We start from the raw sequence: 26,241 nt of genomic DNA, 5'->3' as shown, positions 1-26,241 counted from the left end.
GACTCCTATCAATTTTCACGAGGAGTCAGGCATCGTCTCCTTTGGAGGCACTGATCTCCGCGTACCTCTGGAGTTTTCAAAGGATGTGAGGCCTCCGGTCGCGATGAGGTGGGGAACTAGGTGTTTCTCTGTGGTCTCCACAGGGGATTCAGACATCCTTTCTTCTTGGGAGATGCAAGACGAGCCTGCATTCAAGTCACTGCAGGGATATCCGGCCTTATTTCGACTCAGGGCATCGCGGTGTCCATTCCACTTGAGGCCGCAAACTCAGGATCCCTCTCACATACCTAGAGCTGAGAGAAGCCTCCTCTTGAGGTGCTTGTGGTAAAGTGGTATTCCTCAGGAGTCGAAGCCAGGGACTAACCTCTCATCTCGTGTTGATTCTTGGTCCACGGAGCTCTTTCGTGTTGCTACAGTGACCTCAGGATCCCTCTAGCCTTGAAACAGTGTTCTTGGCGTTTCTCTGGAGTGCCATCAAGGAAATCAAGGCTCCTTTCATGTGTGATGTGCAACACGGAATTGCTCTGCACGCAGTGCAGGGGAATCGGGCCTCATCTTGCGGCAAGGGGGAAGTCTCATGGTTTTTCTCGAGTTGCGGCGGGAACCTGGGGTATATTCTCGAGTTACGACGGGGATGGCCCTTCCACACACGTGTGTTTTCAGCCATGTCAGGACTCCTGCCTAGTTGCGAGGGACAACTCGGGATTCTCCTCGAGGCTTTGCAGTGCAATTGGGACGCCTCTCCAGCTGAGACGGGAGACCATGGGTCCCTTTCCACGTGCCACAGGAATCCTGGGTCTCCTATCAAGTTTCACGAGGAGTCAGGCATCGTCTCCTTTGGAGGCACTGATCTCCGCATACCTCTGGAGTTTTCAAAGGATTTGAGGCCTCCTGTCGCGATGAGGTGGGGAACTAGGTCTTTCTCTGTGGTCTCCACAGGGGATTCAGACACCCTTTCGTCTTGGGAGATGCAAGACAAGCCTGCATTCCAGTCACTGCAGGGATATCCGGCCTTATTTCGAGTCAGGGCATCGCGGTGTCCATTCCACTTGAGGCCGCAAACTCAGGGTCCCTCTCACATACCTAGAGCTGAGAGAAGCCTCCTCTTGAGGTGCTTGTGGTAAGGTGGTATTCCTCTGGAGTCGAAGCCAGGGACTAACCTCTCATCTCGAGTTGATTTTTGGTCCACGGAGCTCTTTCGTGTTGCTACAGTGACCTCAGGATCCCTCTAGCCTTGAAACAGTGTTCTTGGGGTTTCTCTGGAGTGCCATCAAGGAAATCAAGGCTCCTTTCATGTGTGATGTGCAACACAGAATTGCTTTGCACGCAGTGCAGGGGAATCGGGCCTCATCTCGCGGCGACGGGGAAGTCTCATGGTTTTTCTCGAGTTGCGGCGGGAACCTGGGGTATATTCTCGAGTTACGACGGGGATGGCCCTTCCACACACGTGTTTGTTCAGCCACGTCAGGACTCTTGCCTAGTTGCGAGACACAACTCGGGATTCTCCTCGAGGCTTGGCAAGGCAATTGGGACGCCTCTCCAGCTGAGGCGGGAGACCAAGTGTCCCTTTCCAAGTGCCACAGGAATCCTGGGACTCCTATCAAGTTTCACGAGGAGTCAGGCATCATCTCCTTTGGAGGCACTGATCTCCGCGTACCTCTGGAGTTTTCAAAGGATGTGAGGCTATTGGTCGCGATGAGGTGGGGAACTAAGTCTTTCTCTGTGCTTTCCACAGGGGATTCAGACATCCTTTCGTCCTGGGAGATGCAAGACGAGCCTGCATTCCAGTCACTGCAGGGATATCCGGCCTTATTTCGAGTCAGGGCATCGCGGTGTCCATTCCACTTGAGGCCGCAAACTCAGGGTCCCTCTCACATACCTAGAGCTGAGAGAAGCCTCCTCTTGAGGTGCTTGTGGTAAGGTGGTATTCCTCTGGAGACGAATCCAGGGACTAACCTCTCTTTTCGAGTTGATTTTTGGTCCACAGAGTTCTTTCGTGTTGCTACAGTGACCTCAGGATCCCACTAGCCTTGAAACAGTGTTCTTGGGGTTTCTCTGGAGTGCCATCAAGGAAATCAAGGCTCCTTTCATGTGTGATGTGCAAGACGGAATTGCTCTGCACGCAGTACAGGGGAATCGGGCCTCATCTCGCATCGAGGGGGAAGTCTCATGGTTTTTCTCGAGTTGCGGCGGGAACCTGGGGTATATTCTCGAGTTACGACGGGGATGGCCCTTCCACCCACGTGTTTGTTCAGCCACGTCAGGACTCCTGCCTAGTTGCGAAGGACAACTCGGGATTCTCCTCGAGGCTTGGCAGGGCAATTGGAACGCCTCTCCAGCTGAGGCGGGAGACCAAGGGTCCCTTTCCACGTGCCACAAGAATCCTGGGACTCCTATCAAGTTTCACGAGGAGTCAGACATCGTCTCCTTTGGAGGCACTGATCTCCGCGTACCTCTGGAGTTTTCAAAGGATGTGAGGCCTCCGGTCGCGATGAGGTGGGGAACTAGGTCTTTCTCTGTGGTCTCCACAGGGGATTCAGACATCCTTTCATCTTGGGAGATGCAAGACGAGCCTGCATTCAAGTCACTGCAGGGATATCCAGCCTTATTTCGCGTCAGGGCATCGCGGTGTCCATTCCACTTGAGGCCGCCAACTCAGGGTCCCTCTCACATACCTAGAGCTGAGAGAAGCCTCCTCTTGAGGTGCTTCTGGTAAGGTGGTATTCCTCTGGAGTCGAAGCCAGGGACTAACCTCTCATCTCGAGTTGATTTTTGGCCCACGGAGCTCTTTCGTGTTCCTACAGTGACCTCAGGATCCCTCTAGCCTTGAAACAGTGTTCTTGGGGTTTCTCTGGAGTGCCATCAAGGAAATCAAGGCTCCTTTCATGTGTGATGTGCAACACGGAATTGCTCTGCACGCAGTGCAGGGGAATCGGGCCTCATCTCGCGGCGAGGGGGAAGTCTCATGGTTTTTCTCGAGTTGCGGCGGGAACCTGGGGTATATTCTCGAGTTACGACGGGGATGGCCCTTCCACCCACGTGTTTCTTCAGCGACGTCAGGACTCCTGCCTAGTTGCGAGGGACAACTCTGGATTCTCCTCGAGGCTTGGCAGGGCAATTGGGACGCCTCTCCAGCTGAGGCGGGAGACCAAGTGTCCCTTTCCAAGTGCCACAGGAATCCTGGGACTCCTATCAAGTTTCACAAGGAGTCAGGCATCGTCTCCTTTGGAGGCACTGATCTCCGCGTACCTCTGGAGTTTTCAAAGGATGTGAGGCTCTCGGTCGCGATGAGGTGGGGAACTAAGTCTTTCTCTGTGCTTTCCACAGGGGATTCAGACATCCTTTCGTCCTGGGAGATGCAAGACGAGCCTGCATTGAAGTCACTGCAGGGATATCCGGCCTTATTTCGAGTCAGGGCATCGCAGTGTCCATTCCACTTGAGGCCGCAAACTCAGGGTCCCTCTCACATACCTAGAGCTGAGAGAAGCCTCCTCTTGAGGTGCTTGTGGTAAGGTGGTATTCCTCTGGAGACGAATCCAGGGACTAACCTCTCTTTTCGAGTTGATTTTTGGTCCACAGAGTTCTTTCCTGTTGCTACAGTGACCTCAGGATCCCTCTATCCTTGAAACAGTGTTCTTGGGGTTTCTCTGGAGTGCCATCAAGGAAATCAAGGCTCCTTTCATGTGTGATGTGCAAGACGGAATTGCTCTGCACGCAGTACAGGGGAATCGGGCCTCATCTCGCATCGAGGGGGAAGTCTCATGGTTTTTCTCGAGTTGCGGCGGGAACCTGGGGTATATTCTCGAGTTACGACGGGGATGGCCCTTCCACCCACGTGTTTGTTCAGCCACGTCAGGACTCCTGCCTAGTTGCGAGGGACAACTCGGGATTCTCCTCGAGGCTTGGCAGGGCAATTGGAACGCCTCTCCAGCTGAGGCGGGAGACCAAGGGTCCCTTTCCACGTGCCACAAGAATCCTGGGACTCCTATCAAGTTTCACGAGGAGTCAGGCATCGTCTCCTTTGGAGGTACTGATCTCCGCGTACCTCTGGAGTTTTCAAAGGATGTGAGGCCTCCGGTCACGATGAGGTGGGGAACTAGGTGTTTCTCTGTGGTCTCCACAGGGGATTCAGACATCCTTTCTTCTTGGGAGATGCAAGACGAGCCTGCATTCAAGTCACTGCAGGGATATCCGGCCTTATTTCGAGTCAGGGCATCGCGGTGTCCATTCCACTTGAGGCCGCAAACTCAGGGTCCCTCTCACATACCTAGAGCTGAGAGAAGCCTCCTCTTGAGGTGCTTGTGGTAAGGTGGTATTCCTCTGGAGTCGAAGCCAGGGACTCACCTCTCATCTCGAGTTGATTTTTGGCCCACGGAGCTCTTTCGTGTTGCTACAGTGACCTCAGGATCCCTCTAGCCTTGAAACAGTGTTCTTGGGGTTTCTCTGGAGTGCCATCAAGGAAATCAAGGCTCCTTTCATGTGTGATGTGCAACACGGAATTGCTCTGCACGCAGTGCAGGGGAATCGGGCCTCATCTCGCGGCGAGGGGGAAGTCTCATGGTTTTTCTCGAGTTGCGGCGGGAACCTGGGGTATATTCTCGAGTTACGACGGGGATGGCCCTTCCACCCACGTGTTTCTTCAGCGACGTCAGGACTCCTGCCTAGTTGCGAGGGACAACTCTGGATTCTCCTCGAGGCTTGGCAGGGCAATTGGGACGCCTCTCCAGCTGAGGCGGGAGACCAAGTGTCCCTTTCCAAGTGCCACAGGAATCCTGGGACTCCTATCAAGTTTCACGAGGAGTCAGGCATCGTCTCCTTTGGAGACACTGATCTCCGCGTACCTCTGGAGTTTTCAAAGGATGTGAGGCTATCGGTCGCGATGAGGTGGGGAACTAAGTCTTTCTCTGTGCTTTCCACAGGGGATTCAGACATCCTTTCGTCCTGGGAGATGCAAGACGAGCCTGCATTGAAGTCACTGCAGGGATATCCGGCCTTATTTCGAGTCAGGGCATCGCGGTGTCCATTCCACTTGAGGCCGCAAACTCAGGGTCCCTCTCACATACCTAGAGCTGAGAAAAGCCTCCTCTTGAGGTGCTTGTGGTAAGGTGGTATTCCTCTGGAGACGAATACAGGGACTAACCTCTCTTTTCGAGTTGATTTTTGGTCCACAGAGTTCTTTCGTGTTGCTACAGTGACCTCAGGATCCCTCTATCCTTGAAACAGTGTTCTTGGGGTTTCTCTGGAGTGCCATCAAGGAAATCAAGGCTCCTTTCATGTGTGATGTGCAAGACGGAATTGCTCTGCACGCAGTACAGGGGAATCGGGCCTCATCTCGCATCGAGGGGGAAGTTTCATGGTTTTTCTCGAGTTGCGACGGGAACCTGGGGTATATTCTCGAGTTACGACGGGGATGGCCCTTCCACCCACGTGTTTGTTCAGCCACGTCAGGACTCCTGCCTAGTTGCGAGGGACAACTCGGGATTCTCCTCGAGGCTTGGCAGGGCAATTGGAACGCCTCTCCAGCTGAGGCGGGAGACCAAGGTTCCCTTTCCACGTGCCACAAGAATCCTGGGACTCCTAACAAGTTTCACGAGGAGTCAGACATCGTCTCCTTTGGAGGCACTGATCTCCGCGTAACTCTGGAGTTTTCAAAGGATGTGAGGCCTCCGGTCGCGATGAGGTGGGGAACTAGGTCTTTCTCTGTGGTCTCCACAGGGGATTCAGACATCCTTTCATCTTGGGAGATGCAAGACGAGCCTGCATTCAAGTCACTGCAGGGATATCCAGCCTTATTTCGCGTCAGGGCATCGCGGTGTCCATTCCACTTGAGGCCGCAAACTCAGGGTCCCTCTCACATACCTAGAGCTGAGAGAAGCCTCCTCTTGAGGTGCTTGTGGTAAGGTGGTATTCCTCTGGAGTCGAAGCCAGGGACTAACCTCTCATCTCGAGTTGATTTTTGGCCCACGGAGCTCTTTCGTGTTGCTACAGTGACCTCAGGATCCCTCTAGCCTTGAAACAGTGTTCTTGGGGTTTCTCTGGAGTGCCATCAAGGAAATCAAGGCTCCTTTCATGTGTGATGTGCAACACGGAATTGCTCTGCACGCAGTGCAGGGGAATCGGGCCTCATCTCGCGGCGAGGGGGAAGTCTCATGGTTTTTCTCGAGTTGCGGCGGGAACCTGGGGTATATTCTCGAGTTACGACGGGGATGGCCCTTCCACCCACGTGTTTCTTCAGCGACGTCAGGACTCCTGCCTAGTTGCGAGGGACAACTCTGGATTCTCCTCGAGGCTTGGCAGGGCAATTGGGACGCCTCTCCAGCTGAGGCGGTAGACCAAGTGTCCCTTTCCAAGTGCCACAGGAATCCTGGGACTCCTATCAAGTTTCACGAGGAGTCAGGCATCGTCTCCTTTGGAGGCACTGATCTCCGCGTACCTCTGGAGTTTTCAAAGGATGTGAGGCTATCGGTCGCGATGAGGTGGGGAACTAAGTCTTTCTCTGTGCTTTCCACAGGGGATTCAGACATCCTTTCGTCCTGGGAGATGCAAGACGAGCCTGCATTGAAGTCACTGCAGGGATATCCGGCCTTATTTCGAGTCAGGGCATCGCGGTGTCCATTCCACTTGAGGCCGCAAACTCAGGGTCCCTCTCACATACCTAGAGCTGAGAGAAGCCTCCTCTTGAGGTGCTTGTGGTAAGGTGGTATTCCTCTGGAGACGAATCCAGGGACTAACCTCTCTTTTCGAGTTGATTTTTGGTCCACAGAGTTCTTTCGTGTTGCTACAGTGACCTCAGGATCCCTCTATCCTTGAAACAGTGTTCTTGGGGTTTCTCTGGAGTGCCATCAAGGAAATCAAGGCTCCTTTCATGTGTGATGTGCAAGACGGAATTGCTCTGCACGCAGTACAGGGGAATCGGGCCTCATCTCGCATCGAGGGGGAAGTCTCATGGTTTTTCTCGAGTTGCGGCGGGAACCTGGGGTATATTCTCGAGTTACGACGGGGATGGCCCTTCCACCTACGTGTTTGTTCAGCCACGTCAGGACTCCTGCCTAGTTGCGAGGGACAATTCGGGATTCTCCTCGAGGCTTTGCAGGGCAATTGGGACGCCTCTCCAGCTGAGACGGGAAACCAAGGGTCCCTTTCCATGTGCCACAAGAATCCTGGGACTCCTATCAAGTTTCACGAGGAGTCAGGCATCGTCTCCTTTGGAGGCACTGATCTCCGCGTACCTCTGGAGTTTTCAAAGGATGAGAGGCCTCCGGTCGCGATGAGGTGGGGAACTAGGTGTTTCTCTGTGGTCTCCACAGGGGATTCAGACATCCTTTCTTCTTGGGAGATGCAAGACGAGCCTGCATTCCAGTCACTGCAGGGATATCCGGCCTTATTTCGACTCAGGGCATCGCGGTGTCCATTCCACTTGAGGCCGCAAACTCAGGGTCCCTCTCACATACCTAGAGCTGAGAGAAGCCTCCTCTTGAGGTGCTTGTGGTAAGGTGGTATTCCTCTGGAGTCGAAGCCAGGGACTAACCTCTCATCTCGAGTTGATTTTTGGCCCACGGAGCTCTTTCGTGTTGCTACAGTGACCTCAGGATCCCTCTAGCCTTGAAACAGTGTTCTTGGGGTTTCTCTGGAGTGCCATCAAGGAAATCAAGGCTCCTTTCATGTGTGATGTGCAACACGGAATTGCTCTGCACGCAGTGCAGGGGAATCGGGCCTCATCTCGCGGCGAGGGGGAAGTCTCATGGTTTTTCTCGAGTTGCGGCGGGAACCTGGGGTATATTCTCGAGTTACGACGGGGATGGCCCTTCCACCCACGTGTTTCTTCAGCGACGTCAGGACTCCTGCCTAGTTGCGAGGGACAACTCTGGATTCTCCTCGAGGCTTGGCAGGGCAATTGGGACGCCTCTCCAGCTGAGGCGGGAGACCAAGTGTCCCTTTCCAAGTGCCACAGGAATCCTGGGACTCCTATCAAGTTTCACGAGGAGTCAGGCATCGTCTCCTTTGGAGACACTGATCTCCGCGTACCTCTGGAGTTTTCAAAGGATGTGAGGCTATCGGTCGCGATGAGGTGGGGAACTAAGTCTTTCTCTGTGCTTTCCACAGGGGATTCAGACATCCTTTCGTCCTGGGAGATGCAAGACGAGCCTGCATTGAAGTCACTGCAGGGATATCCGGCCTTATTTCGAGTCAGGGCATAGCGGTGTCCATTCCACTTGAGGCCGCAAACTCAGGGTCCCTCTCACATGCCTAGAGCTGAGAGAAGCCTCCTCTTGAGGTGCTTGTGGTAAGGTGGTATTCCTCTGGAGACGAATCCAGGGACTAACCTCTCTTTTCGAGTTGATTTTTGGTCCACAGAGTTCTTTCGTGTTGCTACAGTGACCTCAGGATCCCTCTATCCTTGAAACAGTGTTCTTGGGGTTTCTCTGGAGTGCCATCAAGGAAATCAAGGCTCCTTTCATGTGTGATGTGCAAGACGGAATTGCTCTGCACGCAGTACAGGGGAATCGGGTCTCATCTCGCATCGAGGGGGAAGTCTCATGGTTTTTCTCGAGTTGCGGCGGGAACCTGGGGTATATTCTCGAGTTACGACGGGGATGGCCCTTCCACCCACGTGTTTGTTCAGCCACGTCAGGACTCCTGCCTAGTTGCGAGGGACAACTCGGGATTCTCCTCGAGGCTTGGCAGGGCAATTGGAACGCCTCTCCAGCTGAGGCGGGAGACCAAGGGTCCCTTTCCACGTGCCACAAGAATCCTGGGACTCCTATCAAGTTTCACGAGGAGTCAGGCATCGTCTCCTTTGGAGGCACTGATTTCCGCGTACCTCTGGAGTTTTCAAAGGATGTGAGGCCTCCAGTCGCGATGAGGTGGGGAACTAGGTGTTTCTCTGTGGTCTCCACAGGGGATTCAGACATCCTTTCTTCTTGGGAGATGCAAGACGAGCCTGCATTCAAGTCACTGCAGGGATATCCGGCCTTATTTCGACTCAGGGCATCGCGGTGTCCATTCCACTTGAGGCCGCAAACTCAGGATCCCTCTCACATACCTAGAGCTGAGAGAAGCCTCCTCTTGAGGTGCTTGTGGTAAGGTGGTATTCCTCAGGAGTCGAAGCCAGGGACTAACCTCTCATCTCGTGTTGATTCTTGGTCCACGGAGCTCTTTCGTGTTGCTACAGTGACCTCAGGATCCCTCTAGCCTTGAAACAGTGTTCTTGGGGTTTCTCTGGAGTGCCATCAAGGAAATCAAGGCTCCTTTCATGTGTGATGTGCAACACGGAATTGCTCTGCACGCAGTGCAGGGGAATCGGGCCTCATCTCGCGGCGAGGGGGAAGTCTCATGGTTTTTCTCGAGTTGCGGCGGGAACCTGGGGTATATTCTCGAGTTACGACGGGGATGGCCCTTCCACACACTTGTGTGTTCAGCCATGTCAGGACTCCTGCCTAGTTGCGAGGGACAACTCGGGATTCTCCTCGAGGCTTTGCAGGGCAATTGGGACGCCTCTCCAGCTGAGACGGGAAACCAAGGGTCCCTTTCCACGTGCCACAGGAATCCTGGCACTCCTATCAAGTTTCACGAGGAGTCAGGCATCGTCTCCTTTGGAGGCACTGATCTCCGCGTACCTCTGGAGTTTTCAAAGGATGTGAGGCCTCCGGTCGCGATGAGGTGGGGAACTAGGTCTTTCTCTGTGGTCTCCACAGGGGATTCAGACATCCTTTCATCTTGGGAGATGCAAGACGAGCCTGCATTCAAGTCACTGCAGGGATATCCAGCCTTATTTCGCGTCAGGGCATCGCGGTGTCCATTCCACTTGAGGCCGCAAACTCAGGGTCCCTCTCACATACCTAGATCTGAGAGAAGCCTCCTCTTGAGGTGCTTGTGGTAAGGTGGTATTCCTCAGGAGTCGAAGCCAGGGACTAACCTCTCATCTCGAGTTGATTTTTGGCCCACGGAGCTCTTTCGTGTTGCTACAGTGACCTCAAGATCCCTCTAGCCTTGAAACAGTGTTCTTGGGGTTTCTCTGGAGTGCCATCAAGGAAATCAAGGCTCCTTTCATGTGTGATGTGCAACACGGAATTGCTCTGCACGCAGTGCAGGGGAATCGGGCCTCATCTCGCGGCGAGGGGAAAGTCTCATGGTTTTTCTCGAGTTGCGGCGGGAACCTGGGGTATATTCTCGAGTTACGATGGGGATGGCCCTTCCACCCACGTGTTTCTTCAGCGACGTCAGGACTCCTGCCTAGTTGCGAGGGACAACTCTGGATTCTCCTCGAGGCTTGGCAGGGCAATTGGGACGCCTCTCCAGCTGAGGCGGGAGACCAAGTGTCCCTTTCCAAGTGCCACAGGAATCCTGGGACTCCTATCAAGTTTCACGAGGAGTCAGGCATCGTCTCCTTTGGAGGCACTGATCTCCGCGTACCTCTGGAGTTTTCAAAGGATGTGAGGCCTCCTGTCGCGATGAGGTGGGGAACTAGGTCTTTCTCTGTGGTCTCCACAGGGGATTCAGACACCCTTTCGTCTTGGGAGATGCAAGACGAGCCTGCATTCCAGTCACTGCAGGGATATCCGGCCTTATTTCGAGTCAGGGCATCGCGGTGTCCATTCCACTTGAGGCCGCAAACTCAGGGTCCCTCTCACATACCTAGAGCTGAGAGAAGCCTCCTCTTGAGGTGCTTGTGGTAAGGTGGTATTCCTCTGGAGTCGAAGCCAGGGACTAACCTCTCATCTCGAGTTGATTTTTGGTCCACGGAGCTCTTTCGTGTTGCTACAGTGACCTCAGGATCCCTCTAGCCTTGAAAGAGTGTTCTTGGGGTTTCTCTGGAGTGCCTTGAAGGAAATCAAAGCTCCTTTCATGTGTGATGTGCAACACAGAATTGCTCTGCACGCAGTGCAGGGGAATCGGGCCTCATCTCGCGGCGAGGGGGAAGTCTCATGGTTTTTCTCGAGTTGCGGCGGGAACCTGGGGTATATTCTCGAGTTACGACGGGGATGGCCCTTCCACACAAGTGTTTGTTCAACCACGTCAGGACTCTTGCCTAGTTGCGAGACACAACTCGGGATTCTCCTCGAGGCTTGGCAAGGCAATTGGGACGCCTCTCCAGCTGAGGCGGGAGACCAAGGGTCCCTTTCCACGTGCCACAGGAATCCTGGGACTCCTATCAAGTTTCACGAGGAGTCAGGCATCGTCTTCTTTGGAGGCACTGATCTCCGCGTACCTCTGGAGTTTTCAAAGGATGTGAGGCCTCCGGTCGCGATGAGGTGGGGAACTAGGTCTTTCTCTGTGGTCTCCACAGGGGATTCAGACATCCTTTCATCTTGGGAGATGCAAGACGAGCCTGCATTCAAGTCACTGCAGGGATATCCAGCCTTATTTCGCGTCAGGGCATCGCGGTGTCCATTCCACCTGTGGCCGCAAACTCAGGGTCCCTCTCACATACCTAGAGCTGTGAGAAGCCTCCTCTTGAGGTGCTTGTGGTAAGGTGGTATTCCTCTGGAGTCGAAGCCAGGGACTAACCTCTCATCTCGAGTTGATTTTTGGCCCACGGAGCTCTTTCGTGTTGCTACAGTGACCTCAGGATCCCTCTAGCCTTGAAACAGTGTTCTTGGGGTTTCTCTGGAGTGCCATCAAGGAAATCAAGGCTCCTTTCATGTGTGATGTGCAACACGGAATTGCTCTGCACGCAGTGCAGGGGAATCGGGCCTCATCTCGCGGCGAGGGGGAAGTCTCATGGTTTTTCTCGAGTTGCGGCGGGAACCTGGGGTATATTCTCGAGTTACGACGGGGATGGCCCTTCCACCCACGTGTTTCTTCAGCGACGTCAGGACTCCTGCCTAGTTGCGAGGGACAACTCTGGATTCTCCTCGAGGCTTGGCAGGGCAATTGGGATGCCTCTCCAGCTGAGGCGGGAGACCAAGTGTCCCTTTCCAAGTGCCACAGGAATCCTGGGACTCCTATCAAGTTTCACGAGGAGTCAGGCATCATCTCCTTTGGAGGCACTGATCTCCGCGTACCTCTGGAGTTTTCAAAGGGTGTGAGGCTATCGGTCGCGATGAGGTGGGGAACTAAGTCTTTCTCTGTGCTTTCCACAGGGGATTCAGACATCCTTTCGTCCTGGGAGATGCAAGACGAGCCTGCATTCAAGTCACTGCAGGGATATCCGGCCTTATTTCGAGTCAGGGCATCGCGGTGTCCATTCCACTTGAGGCCGCAAACTCAGGGTCCCTCTCACATACCTAGAGCTGAGAGAAGCCTCCGCTTGAGGTGCTTGTGGTAAGGTGGTATTCCTCTGGAGACGAATCCAGGGACTAACCTCTCTTTTCGAGTTGATTTTTGGTCCACAGAGTTCTTTCGTGTTGCTACAGTGACCTCAGGATCCCTCTATCCTTGAAACAGTGTTCTTGGGGTTTCTCTGGAGTGCCATCAAGGAAATCAAGGCTCCTTTCATGTGTGATGTGCAAGACGGAATTGCTCTACACGCAGTACAGGGGAATCGGGCCTCATCTCGCATCGAGGGGGAAGTCTCATGGTTTTTCTCGAGTTGCGGCGGGAACCTGGGGTATATTCTCGAGTTAAGACGGGGATGGCCCTTCCACCCACGTGTTTGTTCAGCCACGTCAGGACTCCTGCCTAGTTGCGAGGGAAAACTCGGGATTCTCCTCGAGGCTTGGCAGGGCAATTGGAACGCCTCTCCAGCTGAGGCGGGAGACCAAGGGTCCCTTTCCACGTGCCACAAGAATCCTGGGACTCCTATCAAGTTTCACGAGGAGTCAGGCATCGTCTCCTTTGGAGGCACTGATCTCCGCGTACCTCTGGAGTTTTCAAAGGATTTGAGGCGTCCGGTCGCGATGAGGTGGGGAACTAGGTCTTTCTCTGTGGTCTCCACAGGGGATTCAGACATCCTTTCTTCTTGGGAGATGCAAGACGAGCCTGCATTCCAGTCACTGCAGGGATATCCGGCCTTATTTCGAGTCAGGGCATCGCGGTGTCCATTCCACTTGAGGCCGCAAACTCAGGGTCCCTCTCACATACCTAGTGCTGAGAGAAGCCTCCTCTTGAGGTGCTTGTGGTAAGGTGGTATTCCTCTGGAGTCGAAGCCAGGGACTAACCTCTCATCTCGAGTTGATTTTTGGTCCACGGAGCTCTTTCGTGTTGCTACAGTGACCTCAGGATCCCTCTAGCCTTGAAACAGTGTTCTTGGGGTTTCTCTGGAGTGCCATGAAGGAAATCAAGGCTCCTTTCATGTGTGATGTGCAACACAGAATTGCTCTGCACGCAGTGCAGGGGAATCGGGCCTCATCTCGCGGCGAGGGGGAAGTCTCATGGTTTTTCTCGAGTTGCGGCGGGAACCTGGGGTATATTCTCGAGTTACGACGGGGATGGCCCTTCCACACACGTGTTTGTTCAGCGACGTCAGGACTCTTGCCTAGTTGCGAGAAACAACTCGGGATTCTCCTCGAGGCTTGGCAAGGCAATTGGGACGCCTCTCCAGCTGAGGCGGGAGACCAAGGGTCCCTTTCCACGTGCCACAGGAATCCTGGGACTCCTATCAAGTTTCACGAGGAGTCAGGCATCGTCTCCTTTGGAGGCACTGATCTCCGCGTACCTCTGGAGTTTTCAAAGGATGTGAGGCCTCCGGTCGCGATGAGGTGGGGAACTAGGTCTTTCTCTGTGGTCTCCACAGGGGATTCAGACATCCTTTCATCTTGGGAGATGCAAGACGAGCCTGCATTCAAGTCACTGCAGGGATATCCAGCCTTATTTCGCGTCAGGGCATCGCGGTGTCCATTCCACTTGAGGCCGCAAACTCAGGGTCCCTCTCACATACTTAGAGCTGAGAGAAGCCTCCTCTTGAGGTGCTTGTGGTAAGGTGGTATTCCTCTGGAGTCGAAGCCAGGAACTAACCTCTCATCTCGAGTTGATTTTTGGCCCACGGAGCTCTTTCGTGTTGCTACAGTGACCTCAGGATCCCTCTAGCCTTGAAACAGTGTTCTTGGGGTTTCTCTGGAGTGCCATGAAGGAAATCAAGGCTCCTTTCATGTGTGATGTGCAACACGGAATTGCTCTGCACGCAGTGCAGGGGAATCGGGCCTCATCTCGCGGCGAGGGGGAAGTCTCATGGTTTTTCTCGAGTTGCGGCGGGAACCTGGGGTATATTCTCGAGTTACGACGGGGATGGCCCTTCCACCCACGTGTTTCTTCAGCGACGTCAGGACTCCTGCCTAGTTGCGAGGGACAACTCTGGATTCTCCTCGAGGCTTGGCAGGGCAATTGGGACGCCTCTCCAGCTGAGGCGGGAGACTAAGTGTCCCTTTCCAAGTGCCACAGGAATCCTGGGACTCCTATCAAGTTTCACGAGGAGTCAGGCATCGTCTCCTTTGGAGGCACTGATCTCCGCGTACCTCTGGAGTTTTCAAAGGATTTGAGGCCTCCTGTCGCGATGAGGTGGGGAACTAAGTCTTTCTCTGTGCTTTCCACAGGGGATTCAGACATCCTTTCGTCCTGGGAGATGCAAGACGAGCCTGCATTCCAGTCACTGCAGGGATATCCGGCCTTATTTCGAGTCAGGGCATCGCGGTGTCCATTCCACTTGAGGCCGCAAACTCAGGGTCCCTCTCACATACCTAGAGCTGAGAGAAGCCTCCTCTTGAGGTGCTTGTGGTAAGGTGGTATTCCTCTGGAGTCGAAGCCAGGGACTAACCTCTCATCTCGAGTTGATTTTTGGTCCACGGAGCTCTTTCGTGTTGCTACAGTGACCTCAGGATCCCTCTAGCCTTGAAAGAGTGTTCTTGGGGTTTCTCTGGAGTGCCATGAAGGAAATCAAAGCTCCTTTCATGTGTGATGTGCAACACAGAATTGCTCTGCACGCAGTGCAGGGGAATCGGGCCTCATCTCGCGGCGAGGGGGAAGTCTCATGGTTTTTCTCGAGTTGCGGCGGGAACCTGGGGTATATTCTCGAGTTACGACGGGGATGGCCCTTCCACACAAGTGTTTGTTCAACCACGTCAGGACTCTTGCCTAGTTGCGAGACACAACTCGGGATTCTCCTCGAGGCTTGGCAAGGCAATTGGGACGCCTCTCCAGCTGAGGCGGGAGACCAAGGGTCCCTTTCCACGTGCCACAGGAATCCTGGGACTCCTATCAAGTTTCACGAGGAGTCAGGCATCGTCTCCTTTGGAGGCACTGATCTCCGCGTACCTCTGAAGTTTTCAAAGGGTGTGAGGCTATCGGTCGCGATGAGGTGGGGAACTAAGTCTTTCTCTGTGCTTTCCACAGGGGATTCAGACATCCTTTCGTCCTGGGAGATGCAAGACGAGCCTGCATTGAAGTCACTGCAGGGATATCCGGCCTTATTTCGAGTCAGGGCATCGCGGTGTCCATTCCACTTGAGGCCGCAAACTCAGGGTCCCTCTCACATACCTAGAGCTGAGAGAAGCCTCCGCTTGAGGTGCTTGTGGTAAGGTGGTATTCCTCTGGAGACGAATCCAGGGACTAACCTCTCTTTTCGAGTTGATTTTTGGTCCACAGAGTTCTTTCGTGTTGCTACAGTGACCTCAGGATCCCTCTATCCTTGAAACAGTGTTCTTGGGGATTCTCTGGAGTGCCATCAAGGAAATCAAGGCTCCTTTCATGTGTGATGTGCAAGACGGAATTGCTCTACACGCAGGACAGGGGAATCGGGCCTCATCTCGCATCGAGGGGGAAGTCTCATGGTTTTTCTCGAGTTGCGGCGGGAACCTGGGGTATATTCTCGAGTTACGACGGGGATGGCCCTTCCACACACGTGTGTGTTCAGCCATGTCAGGACTCCTGCCTAGTTACGAGACACAACTCGGGATTCTCCTCGAGGCTTTGCAGGGCAATTGGGACGCCTCTCCAGCTGAGACGGGAGACCAAGGGTCCCTTTCCACGTGCCACAGGAATCCTGGGTCTGCTATCAAGTTTCACGAGGAGTCAGGCATCGTCTCCTTTGGAGGCACTGATCTCCGCATACCTCTGGAGTTTTCAAAGGATTTGAGGCCTCCTGTCGCGATGAGGTGGGGAACTAGGTCTTTCTCTGTGGTCTCCACAGGGGATTCAGACATCCTTTCATCTTGGGAGATGCAAGACGAGCCTGTATTCAAGCCACTGCAGGGATATCCAGCCTTATTTCGCGTCAGGGCATCGCGGTGTCCATTCCACTTGAGGCCGCAAACTCAGGGTCCCTCTCACATACCTAGAGCTGAGAGAAGCCTCCACTTGAGGTGCTTGTGGTAAGGTGGTATTCCTCTGGAGTCGAAGCCAGGGACTAACCTCTCATCTCGAGTTGATTTTTGGCCCACGGAGCTCTTTCGTGTTGCTACAGTGACCTCAGGATCCCTCTATCCTTGAAACAGTGTTCTTGGGGGTTCTCTGGAGTGCCATCAAGGAAATCAAGGCTCCTTTCATGTGTGATGTGCAACACGGAATTGCTCTGCACGCAGTGCAGGGGAATCGGGCCTCATCTCGCGGCGAGGGGGAAGTCTCATGGTTTTTCTCGAGTTGCGGCGGGAACCTGGGGTATATTCTCGAGTTACGACGGGGATGGCCCTTCCACCTACGTGTTTCTTCAGCGACGTCAGGACTCCTGCCTAGTTGGGAGGGACAACTCGGGATTCTCCTCGAGGCTTGGCAGGGCAATTGGGACGCCTCTCCAGCTGAGGCGGGAGACCAAGTGTCCCTTTCCAAGTGCCACAGGAATCCTGGGACTCCTATCAAATTTCACGAGGAGTCAGGCATCGTCTCCTTTGGAGGCACTGATCTCCGCGTACCTCTGGAGTTTTCAAAGGATGTGAGGCCTCCGGTCGCGATGAGGTGGGGAACTAAGTCTTTCTCTGTGCTTTCCACAGGGGATTCAGACATCCTTTCGTCCTGGGAGATGCAAGACGAGACTGCATTAAAGTCACTGCAGGGATATCCGGCCTTATTTCGAGTCAGGGCATCGCGGTGTCCATTCCACTTGAGGCCGCAAACTCAGGGTCCCTCTCACATACCTAGAGCTGAGAGAAGCCTCCTCTTGAGGTGCTTGTGGTAAGGTGGTATTCCTCTGTAGTCGAAGCCAGGGACTAACCTCTCTTTTCGAGTTGATTTTTGATCCACAGAGTTCTTTCGTGTTGCTACAGTGACCTCAGGATCCCTCTATCCTTGAAACAGTGTTCTTGGGGTTTCTCTGGAGTGCCATCAAGGAAATCAAGGCTCCTTTCATGTGTGATGTGCAAGACGGAATTGCTCTGCACGCAGTACAGGGGAATCGGGCCTCATCTCGCATCGAGGGGGAAGTCTCATGGTTTTTCTCGAGTTGCGGCGGGAACCTGGGGTATATTCTCGAGTTACGACGGGGATGGCCCTTACACCCACGTGTTTGTTCAGCCACGTCAGGACTCCTGCCTAGTTGCGAGGGACAACTCGGGATTCTCCTCGAGGCTTGGCAGGGCAATTGGAACGCCTCTCCAGCTGAGGCGGGAGACCAAGGGTCTCTTTCCACGTGCCACAAGAATCCTGGGATTCCTATCAAGTTTCACGAGGAGTCAGGCATCGTCTCCTTTGGAGGCACTGATCTCCGCATACCTCTGGAGTTTTCAAAGGATGTGAGGCCTCCGGTCGCGATGAGGTGGGGAACTAGGTGTTTCTCTGTGGTCTCCACAGGGGATTCAGACATCCTTTCTTCTTGGGAGATGCAAGACGAGCCTGCATTCAAGTCACTGCAGCGATATCCGGCCTTATTTCGAGTCAGGGCATCGCGGTGTCCATTCCACTTGAGGCCGCAACTCAGGATCCCTCTCACATACCTAGAGCTGAGAGAAGCCTCCTCTTGAGGTGCTTGTGGTAAGGTGGTATTCCTCTGGAGTCGAAGCCAGGGACTAACCTCTCATCTCGTGTTGATTCTTGGTCCACGGAGCTCTTTCGTGTTGCTACAGTGACCTCAGGATCCCTCTAGCCTTGAAACAGTGTTCTTGGGGTTTCTCTGGAGTGCCATCAAGGAAATCAAGGCTCCTTTCATGTGTGATGTGCAACACAGAATTGCTCTGCACGCAGTGCAGGGGAATCGGGCCTCATCACGCGGCGAGGGGGAAGTCTCATGGTTTTTCTCGAGTTGCGGCGGGAACCTGGGGTATATTCTCGAGTTACGACGGGGATGGCCCTTCCACACACGTGTGTGTTCAGCCATGTCAGGACTCCTGCCTAGTTGCGAGACACAACTCGGGATTCTCCTCGAGGCTTTGCAGGGCAATTGGGACGCCTCTCCAGCTGAGACGGGAGACGAAGGGTCCCTTTCCACGTGCCACAGGAATCCTGGGTCTCCTATCAAGTTTCACGAGGAGTCAGGCATCGTCTCCTTTGGAGGCACTGATCTCCGCATACCTCTGGAGTTTTCAAAGGATTTGAGGCCTCCTGTCGCGATGAGGTGGGGAACTAGGTCTTTCTCTGTGGTCTCCACAGGGGATTCAGACACCCTTTCGTCTTGGGAGATGCAAGACGAGCCTGCATTCAAGTCACTGCAGGGATATCCGGCCTTATTTCGAGTCAGGGCATCGCGGTGTCCATTCCACTTGAGGCCGCAATCTCAGGGTCCCTCTCACATACCTAGAGCTGAGAGAAGCCTTCTCTTGAGGTGCTTGTGGTAAGGTGGTATTCCTCTGGAGTCGAAGCCAGGGACTAACCTCTCATCTCGAGTTGATTTTTGGTCCACAGAGTTCTTTCGTGTTGCTACAGTGACCTCAGGATCCCTCTATCCTTGAAACAGTGTTCTTGGGGTTTCTCTGGAGTGCCATCAAGGAAATCAAGGCTCCTTTCATGTGTGATGTGCAAGACGGAATTGCTCTGCACGCAGTACAGGGGAATCGGGCCTCATCTCGCATCGAGGGGGAAGTCTCATGGTTTTTCTCGAGTTGCGGCGGGAACCTGGGGTATATTCTCGAGTTACGACGGGGATGGCCCTTCCACCCACGTGTTTGTTCAGCCACGTCAGGACTCCTGCCTAGTTGCGAGGGAAAACTCGGGATTCTCCTCGAGGCTTGGCAGGGCAATTGGAACGCCTCTCCAGCTGAGGCGGGAGACCAAGGGTCTCTTTCCACGTGCCACAAGAATCCTGGGACTCCTATCAATTTTCACGAGGAGTCAGGCATCGTCTCCTTTGGAGGCACTGATCTCCGCGTACCTCTGGAGTTTTCAAAGGATGTGAGGCCTCCGGTCGCGATGAGGTGGGAACTAGGTGTTTCTCTGTGGTCTCCACAGGGGATTCAGACATCCTTTCTTCTTGGGAGATGCAAGACGAGCCTGCATTCAAGTCACTGCAGGGATATCCGGCCTTATTTCGAGTCAGGGCATCGCGCTGTCCATTCCACTTGAGGCCGCAAACTCAGGATCCCTCTCACATACGTAGAGCTGAGCGAAGCCTCCTCTTGAGGTGCTTGTGGTAAGGTGGTATTCCTCTGGAGTCGAAGCCAGGGACTAACCTCTCATCTCGTGTTGATTCTTGGTCCACGGAGCTCTTTCGTGTTGCTACAGTGCCCTCAGGATCCCTCTAGCCTTGAAACAGTGTTCTTGGGGTTTCTCTGGAGTGCCATCAAGGAAATCAAGGCTCCTTTCATGTGTGATGTGCAACACGGAATTGCTCTGCACGCAGTGCAGGGGAATCGGGCCTCATCACGCGGCGAGGGGGAAGACTCATGGTTTTTCTCGAGTTGCGGCGGGAACCTGGGGTATATTCTCGAGTTACGACGCGGATGGCCCTTCCACACACGTGTTTCTTCAGCGACGTCAGAACTACTGCCTAGTTGCGAGGGACAACTCGGGATTCTCCTCGAGGCTTTGCAGGGCAATTGGGACGCCTCTCCAGCTGAGACGGGAGACCAAGGGTCCCTTTCCACGTGCCACAGGAATCCTGGGTCTCCTATCAAGTTTCACGAGGAGTCAGGCATCGTCTCCTTTGGAGGCACTGATCTCCGCGTACCTCTGGAGTTTTCAAAGGATTTGAGGCCTCCTGTCGCGATGAGGTGGGGAACTAGGTCTTTCTCTGTGGTCTCCACAGGGGAATCAGACACCCTTTCGTCTTGGAAGATTCAAGACGAGCCTACATTCCAGTCACTGCAGGGATATCCGGCCTTATTTCGAGTCAGGGCATCGCGGTGTCCATTCCACTTGAGGCCGCAAACTCAGGGTCCCTCTCACATACCTAGAGCTGAGAGAATCCTCCTCTTGAGGTGCTTGTGGTAAGGTGGTATTCCTCTGGAGTCGAAGCCAGGGACTAACCTCTCATCTTGAGTTGATTTTTGGTCCACGGAGCTCTTTCGTGTTGCTACAGTGACCTCAGGATCCCTCTAGCCTTGAAACAGTGTTCTTGGGGTTTCTCTGGAGTGCCATCAAGGAAATCAAGGCTCCTTTCATGTGTGATGTGCAAGACGGAATTGCTCTGCACGCAGTACAGGGGAATCGGGCCTCATCTCGCATCGAGGGGGAAGTCTCATGGTTTTTCTCGAGTTGCGGCGGGAACCTGGGGTATATTCTCGAGTTACGACGGGGATGGCCCTTCCACCCACGTGTTTGTTCAGCCACGTCAGGACTCCTGCCTAGTTGCGAGGGACAACTCGGGATTCTCCTCGAGGCTTGGCAGGGCAATTGGAACGCCTCTCCAGCTGAGGCGGGAGACCAAGGGTCCCTTTCACGTGCCACAAGAATCCTGGGACTCCTATCAATTTTCACGAGGAGTCAGGCATCGTCTCCTTTGGAGGCACTGATCTCCGCGTACCTCTGGAGTTTTCAAAGGATGTGAGGCCTCCGGTCGTGATGAGGTGGGGAACTAGGTGTTTCTCTGTGGTCTCCACAGGGGATTCAGACATCCTTTCTTCTTGGGAGATGCAAGACGAGCCTGCATTCCAGTCACTGCAGGGATATCCGGCCTTATTTCGAGTCAGAGCATCGCGGTGTCCATTCCACTTGAGGCCGCAAACTCAGGATCCCTCTCACATACCTAGAGCTGAGAGAAGCCTCCTCTTGAGGTGCTTGTGGTAAGGTGGTATTCCTCTGGAGTCGAAGCCAGGGACTAACCTCTCATCTCGAGTTGATTTTTGGCCCACGGAGCTCTTTCGTGTTGCTACAGTGACCTCAGGATCCCTCTAGCCTTGAAAGAGTGTTCTTGGGGTTTCTCTGGAGTGCCATGAAGGAAATCAAGGCTCCTTTCATGTGTGATGTGCAACACGGAATTGCTCTGCACGCAGTGCAGGGGAATCGGGCCTCATCTCGCGGCGAGGGGGAAGTCTCATGGTTTTTCTCGAGTTGCGGCGGGAACCTGGGGTATATTCTCGAGTTACGACGGGGATGGCCCTTCCACCCACGTGTTTCTTCAGCGACGTCAGGACTCCTGCCTAGTTGCGAGGGACAACTCGGGATTCTCCTCGAGGCTTGGCAGGGCAATTGGGACGCCTCTCCAGCTGAGGCGGGAGACCAAGTGTCCCTTTCCAAGTGCCACAGGAATCCTGGGACTCCTATCAAGTTTCACGAGGAGTCAGGCATCGTCTCCTTTGGAGGCACTGATCTCCGCGTACCTCTGGAGTTTTCAAAGGATGTGAGGCTATCGGTCGCGATGAGGTGGGGAACTAAGTCTTTCTCTGTGCTTTCCACAGGGGATTCAGACATCCTTTCGTCCTGGGAGATGCAAGACGAGCCTGCATTGAAGTCACTGCAGGGATATCCGGCCTTATTTCGAGTCAGGGCATCGCGGTGTCCATTCCACTTTAGGCCGCAAACTCAGGGTCCCTCTCACATACCTAGAGCTGAGAGAAGCCTCCTCTTGAGGTGCTTGTGGTAAGGTGGTATTCCTCTGGAGTCGAAGCCAGGGACTAACCTCTCTTTTCGAGTTGATTTTTGGTCCACAGAGTTCTTTCGTGTTGCTACAGTGACCTCAGGATCCCTCTATCCTTGAAACAGTGTTCTTGGGGTTTCTCTGGAGTGCCATCAAGGAAATCAAGGCTCCTTTCATGTGTGATGTGCAAGACGGAATTGCTCTGCACGCAGTACAGGGGAATCGGGCCTCATCTCGCATCGAGGGGGAAGTCTCATGGTTTTTCTCGAGTTGCGGCGGGAACCTGGGGTATATTCTCGAGTTACGACGGGGATGGCCCTTCCACCCACGTGTTTGTTCAGCCACGTCAGGACTCCTGCCTAGTTGCGAGGGACAACTCGGGATTCTCCTCGAGGCTTGGCAGGGCAATTGGAACGCCTCTCCAGCTGAGGCGGGAGACCAAGGGTCTCTTTCCACGTGCCACAAGAATCCTGGGACTCCTATCAAGTTTCACGAGGAGTCAGGCATCGTCTCCTTTGGAGGCACTGATCTCCGCGTACCTCTGGAGTTTTCAAAGGATATGAGGCCTCCGGTCGCGATGAGGTGGGGAACTAGGTGTTTCTCTGTGGTCTCCACAGGGGATTCAGACATCCTTTCTTCTTGGGAGATGCAACACGAGCCTGCATTCAAGTCACTGCAGGGATATCCGGCCTTATTTCGAGTCAGGGCATCGCGGTGTCCATTCCACTTGAGGCCGCAAACTCAGGATCCCTCTCACATACCTAGAGCTGAGAGAAGCCTCCTCTTGAGGTGCTTGTGGTAAGGTGGTATTCCTCTGGAGTCGAAGCCAGGGACTAACCTCTCATCTCGTGTTGATTCTTGGTCCACGGAGCTCTTCCGTGTTGCTACAGTGACCTCAGGATCCCTCTAGCCTTGAAACAGTGTTCTTGGGGTTTCTCTGGAGTGCCATCAAGGAAATCAAGGCTCCTTTCATGTGTGATGTGCAACACGGTATTGCTCTGCACGCAGTGCAGGGGAATCGGGCCTCATCACGCGGCGAGGGGGAAGACTCATGGTTTTTCTCGAGTTGCGGCGGGAACCTGGGGTATATTCTCGAGTTACGACCCGGATGGCCCTTCCACACACGTGTTTCTTCAGCGACGTCAGGACTCCTGCCTAGTTGCGAGGGACAACTCGGGATTCTCCTCGAGGCTTGGCAGGGCAATTGGGACGCCTCTCCAGCTGAGACGGGAGACCAAGCGTCCCTTTCCACATGCCACAGGAATCCTGGGTCTCCTATCAAGTTTCACGAGGAGTCAGGCATCGTCTCCTTTGGAGGCACTGATCTCCGCATACCTCTGGAGTTTTCAAAGGATTTGAGGCCTCCTGTCGCGATGAGGTGGGGAACTAGGTCTTTCTCTGTGGTCTCCACAGGGGATTCAGACACCCTTTCGTCTTGGTAGATGCAAGACGAGCCTGCATTCCAGTCACTGCAGGGATATCCGGCCTTATTTCGAGTCAGGGCATCGCGGTGTCCATTCCACTTGAGGCCGCAAACTCAGGGTCCCTCTCACATACCTAGAGCTGAGAGAAGCCTCCTCTTGAGGTGCTTGTGTTAAGGTGGTATTCCTCTGGATTCGAAGCCAGGGACTAACCTCTCATCTCGAGTTGATTTTTGGTCCACGGAGCTCTTTCGTGTTGCTACAGTGACCTCAGGATCCCTCTAGCCTTGAAACAGTGTTCTTGGGGTTTCTCTGGAGTGCCATCAAGGAAATCAAGGCTCCTTTCATGTGTGATGTGCAACACAGAATTGCTCTGCACGCAGTGCAGGGGAATCGGGCCTCATCTCGCGGCGAGGGGGAAGTCTCATGGTTTTTCTCGAGTTGCGGCGGGAACCTGGGGTATATTCTCGAGTTACGACGGGGATGGCCCTTCCACCCACGTGTTTCTTCAGCGACGTCAGGACTCCTGCCTAGTTGCGAGGGACAACTCTGGATTCTCCTCGAGGCTTGGCAGGGCAATTGGGACGCCTCTCCAGCTGAGGCGGGAGACTAAGTGTCCCTTTCCAAGTGCCACAGGAATCCTGGGACTCCTATCAAGTTTCACGAGGAGTCAGGCATCATCTCCTTTGGAGGCACTGATCTCCGCGTACCTCTGGAGTTTTCAAAGGATGTGAGGCTATCGGTCGCGATGAGGTGGGGAACTAAGTCTTTCTCTGTGCTTTCCACAGGGGATTCAGACATCCTTTCGTCCTGGGAGATGCAAGACGAGCCTGCATTCCAGTCACTGCAGGGATATCCGGCCTTATTTCGAGTCAGGGCATCGCGGTGTCCATTCCACTTGAGGCCGCAAACTCAGGGTCCCTCTCACATACCTAGAGCTGAGAGAAGCCTCCTCTTGAGGTGCTTGTGGTAAGGTGGTATTCCTCTGGAGTCGAAGCCAGGGACTAACCTCTCATCTCGAGTTGATTTTTGGTCCACGGAGCTCTTTCGTGTTGCTACAGTGACCTCAGGATCCCTCTAGCCTTGAAAGAGTGTTCTTGGGGTTTCTCTGGAGTGCCATGAAGGAAATCAAAGCTCCTTTCATGTGTGATGTGCAACACAGAATTGCTCTGCACGCAGTGCAGGGGAATCGGGCCTCATCTCGCGGCGAGGGGGAAGTCTCATGGTTTTTCTCGAGTTGCGGCGGGAACCTGGGGTATATTCTCGAGTTACGACGGGGATGGCCCTTCCACACAAGTGTTTGTTCAACCACGTCAGGACTCTTGGCTAGTTGCGAGACACAACTCGGGATTCTCCTCGAGGCTTGGCAAGGCAATTGGGACGCCTCTCCAGCTGAGGCGGGAGACCAAGGGTCCCTTTCCACGTGCCACAGGAATCCTGGGACTCCTATCAAGTTTCACGAGGAGTCAGGCATCGTCTCCTTTGGAGGCACTGATCTCCGCGTACCTCTGAAGTTTTCAAAGGGTGTGAGGCTATCGGTCGCGATGAGGTGGGGAACTAAGTCTTTCTCTGTGCTTTCCACAGGGGATTCAGACATCCTTTCGTCCTGGGAGATGCAAGACGAGCCTGCATTGAAGTCACTGCAGGGATATCCGGCCTTATTTCGAGTCAGGGCATCGCGGTGTCCATTCCACTTGAGGCCGCAAACTCAGGGTCCCTCTCACATACCTAGAGCTGAGAGAAGCCTCCGCTTGAGGTGCTTGTGGTAAGGTGGTATTCCTCTGGAGACGAATCCAGGGACTAACCTCTCTTTTCGAGTTGATTTTTGGTCCACAGAGTTCTTTCGTGTTGCTACAGTGACCTCAGGATCCCTCTATCCTTGAAACAGTGTTCTTGGGGTTTCTCTGGAGTGCCATCAAGGAAATCAAGGCTCCTTTCATGTGTGATGTGCAAGACGGAATTGCTCTACACGCAGGACAGGGGAATCGGGCCTCATCTCGCATCGAGGGGGAAGTCTCATGGTTTTTCTCGAGTTGCGGCGGGAACCTGGGGTATATTCTCGAGTTAAGACGGGGATGGCCCTTCCACCCACGTGTTTGTTCAGCCACGTCAGGACTCCTGCCTAGTTGCGAGGGAAAACTCGGGATTCTCCTCGAGGCTTGGCAGGGCAATTGGAACGCCTCTCCAGCTGAGGCGGGAGACCAAGGGTCCCTTTCCACGTGCCACAAGAATCCTGGGACTCCTATCAAGTTTCACGAGGAGTCAGGCATCGTCTCCTTTGGAGGCACTGATCTCCGCGTACCTCTGGAGTTTTCAAAGGATTTGAGGCCTCCGGTCGCGATGAGGTGGGGAACTAGGTCTTTCTCTGTGGTCTCCACAGGGGATTCAGACATCCTTTCTTCTTGGGAGATGCAAGACGAGCCTGCATTCCAGTCACTGCAGGGATATCCGGCCTTATTTCGAATCAGGGCATCGCGGTGTCCATTCCACTTGAGGCCGCAAACTCAGGGTCCCTCTCACATACCTAGTGCTGAGAGAAGCCTCCTCTTGAGGTGCTTGTGGTAAGGTGGTATTCCTCTGGAGTCGAAGCCAGGGACTAACCTCTCATCTCGAGTTGATTTTTGGTCCACGGAGCTCTTTCGTGTTGCTACAGTGACCTCAGGATCCCTCTAGCCTTGAAAGAGTGTTCTTGGGGTTTCTCTGGAGTGCCATGAAGGAAATCAAAGCTCCTTTCATGTGTGATGTGCAACACAGAATTGCTCTGCACGCAGTGCAGGGGAATCGGGCCTCATCTCGCGGCGAGGGGGAAGTCTCATGGTTTTTCTCGAGTTGCGGCGGGAACCTGGGGTATATTCTCGAGTTACGACGGGGATGGCCCTTCCACACAAGTGTTTGTTCAACCACGTCAGGACTCTTGCCTAGTTGCGAGACACAACTCGGGATTCTCCTCGAGGCTTGGCAAGGCAATTGGGACGCCTCTCCAGCTGAGGCGGGAGACCAAGGGTCCCT

This window comes from Cervus elaphus, chromosome 19 (genome assembly GCF_910594005.1).
Source record: "Cervus elaphus chromosome 19, mCerEla1.1, whole genome shotgun sequence".
Classification (NCBI taxonomy): Eukaryota; Metazoa; Chordata; class Mammalia; order Artiodactyla; family Cervidae; genus Cervus; species Cervus elaphus.
Note: the sequence above shows the minus strand (reverse complement) of the source record.